The sequence below is a fragment of the Maylandia zebra genome, linkage group LG3, assembly GCF_041146795.1.
Source record: "Maylandia zebra isolate NMK-2024a linkage group LG3, Mzebra_GT3a, whole genome shotgun sequence".
Taxonomy (NCBI): Eukaryota; Metazoa; Chordata; class Actinopteri; order Cichliformes; family Cichlidae; genus Maylandia; species Maylandia zebra.
Window position 1 is genome coordinate 40346490 of NC_135169.1, and position 3217 is coordinate 40349706.

The window sequence follows — 3217 nt, forward strand, 5'->3', positions numbered from 1 at the left end:
CCACCTACGGGCTTTTTATGCTGTGTAAACACTGTGATTTTGGGCTATCCCAGATGAAAGATGATCAGTGTGGAAGAACTGTGGCGATATCTTTGATTGTGTCTCTAAAACCGCCACACTATGGTAGAAGTTCAAAAGTTGAACGTGACAAAAAAAGTGTAGCAAAGTTGGGATGACCGTGCCAGAGTGTGTTCACTGCTACTACGAGCAACAGGAATACAAGACACACACACACACACACACACACACACAAAAAACCCAAACACATGTTATTCAAGCCCAGTTGGAATCTATGAAATCAAAAGTCAAAGTCAATCTGAAACAATCTTGACCACAGTGAAACCCGAGCGTAGCTGTGTCCACACAGGAGGCAATTGGCTGTGACCAGGCAATCAGAGCCTATAGAAAGTCAATGACATTCAGTGACTTAAAGCAGCTGCTGGCAAAAAAAAGAATAAAACCCACATGAAGTAAGTGGATCATCAGATAGATGTTTCTGAACTTTGAGGAAAGTGTTTCAAGCAATTACCAGTGAGAGCGCAGGATACTGTTGACTGACCTATGACAGGGTAGTAAATACAATTCAATAAGGAGAGATCATTGGAAGGTATTAAACATCATTTATTGATCTGCACAATTCAATCATGCTATTTGGCAATTAGACTCCGATGGCCCATCATAGCAGAATGAAATCCCAGCAGTGATAGGAATCAGGGCAGGAGCTCCCAGGGTCTAGATGTTGGTGGTGATGATGATAAGATGAAGGCTTGGATGGAATGACTTGTGTGAGATGGTGATGGGAAGAAGGTGGGTTGCATTAAGGAGCAAGGGAGAAGGAAAAATGAAGAGTGCAATTTAAAGTAAGCAGAGATTTGACTACAGCAGAGATGTCAGCATTGGGTTTTACAGCATTGGAGAGTGGAAATAATGTAGAAGCATAGACTAGAGGCCAAACACCTGGAAAGAAGAGAGATGAGTCAATACAGATCTTTCTTATTGAACTTAGACAGTCTGAGCCTGGAATGTCCGATAGTGACCAGCTTCAAAACGACGCGTGACAAGCAAATCGCTCCGTGTTTGGATACAGTTTAGCAGCAGGGGACTGGCAGTGATGCTGCGACCAGATCTCTGAAAGTCAGGGACATTCAGGAGCTTCTATGATGGAAAAATCTGCTTGTGACACAAAGTTCAAATATTTCTCAAGATGCCTAATGTCATTGACTTTCTGTGGAAGAACTGTGGACACACTAGTGACCTGTTAATGACAGCTGCTGTCAAAAAGAAAGTATTGGTCATCTTTACATACCCTCTCTGCACTAAAAATGCATTAATTATTACTATTATCCTGCAATATGCACAAGACTTTAGGAATTGGAACAATTTGCATCTTGTCCAAATATTGTAGACCTCCAACTTTAACACAAACTCAGGCCTCTTACAGTAAATGTTCAATTAATGCACATGATTGCATGAAGGTGTAAGGTCCTTAAAAGGTAATGGGGAAAAAAAATGAAAGAACACTTTAGATATCAAATATTTTGATTTTCAGAAGCTTTTCTCTTACTTTAAGTGACTGGGAAGTCCTTATGTGCTGTCTGTTAGTAATTAAACTAAACTTACTGGATAGAATTAATCATTTTTTTCTAAACTTACTTCATACAAGGACAAACAACCACATGCCACTGATATGCTCTCTACATGTCGGTCTGTTTTGAACGCTCATTCCATAATTTTTTACCACATGTTCAAAGTGGTTTGTTTAAAAGACTCAAAAACAGTCAGGAACACACTTCATACAATTGTCATTTCCACATGTGAATAACCAAGAGCCTCTCTGGAGAAATATCAAAAACAAACATCAAAGTGTTTGACACTGTGAGGGCGGACATTGGGATTGGACCATTACTTATTCATTCCTGGGGGCCGTTTAGGAGATTCAGTCAAACAGCCTTTATACCTTTGGACTGTGGGATGCAAAAATTCAGTATTTTGAGAAGCAAAAATCATTCTTGTAATAGCTTTTTGACATTAATGTTTTTTTCCCTGTCAAATCCAGTTTTTCGTCTTGTATTTGTTATGCTGTTACTGTGCCCAAATGTCTTTATTTCATTCCCTTAATGGTAAACTGTGGGTGTAATAACTCCATTGTAGTCATGGAGATTTATACACTTCCTGTATAGCGGATCCTGAGAGTTACTTTTCTTGGTATACTAAAAGGATAGTCTCTGGAGATTTTCACATTGATTGGTTGACTAATGTTTCTGACTACTTGATGGAGATTTTTTCAAGCTTCATGTTCTCAAATAATCTTAAAACCAGGCCTACTTTTTATGATTCTGACTTGTTATACAGACTTAAAATGTCTAATAGACACAGCGGTCCACCGTGTCCATTTCTTGCTTTGCCTTTCAAAAGCATGAAATGTACACGCATGCAGAAGTTGCAGTAAGCTGCAGTAACAGCAGAGAAAGCATTTACACAGACATCATTAACACATTTGCATGTCTGCCTAGCTTAATCATTTCTGGCGATTAAGGACCATGGGGTGTGTATTTCATGTGTTTTGGCTCAATACCGCTTTCAATATGTTATCGCCCCCTGCTGGTAATGCTACTTCTGCATGGTGGAACCGGTGCGTCTATTTCACATCTTGCCATGATGCATTAACGATTTAGTAAAGGAACCATCTCACTGATTATTTTACAGCAATATTAAAGAACAAAAAGAAAAAAATGTGACCTTCATCTTTCATTTATTTTATTCATTCATTCCAACATTTGTTACTGTTGTGAATAATTATGGCATTAAAATGATCAACCCAGACCATAGTTCATATTTTTCCATAGAGTATTTTTGTCAATAAAGAAAGCTTGGTACCTTGCATACCACTGGACTTTGTTTGCAATGATTAGAAAGTAATAAACTTCCCTTGTGAGTAAAACTCCTTGAATTTGGTCTCAACCTCTTATTCATTTAATCCTGCAGGATTTTTGGCAGATGGTGAAATCCAATAACAGCATTTCTGCTGCTTCTCTGCCTCCCCATGTTGCTGGGTACGTGCTTACTGCAAAACCACATTGGTTTTACCTTACCTTTAGTACACGTTGCTGTATCATTTTATTTTCCTTTTTGGGTTTATATCAATAAACTTCTGTAAAAAAAAAAAAAAAAATGTTCTGGCAGAAATTTACAAGGACATTTTCCATTATTTACATTT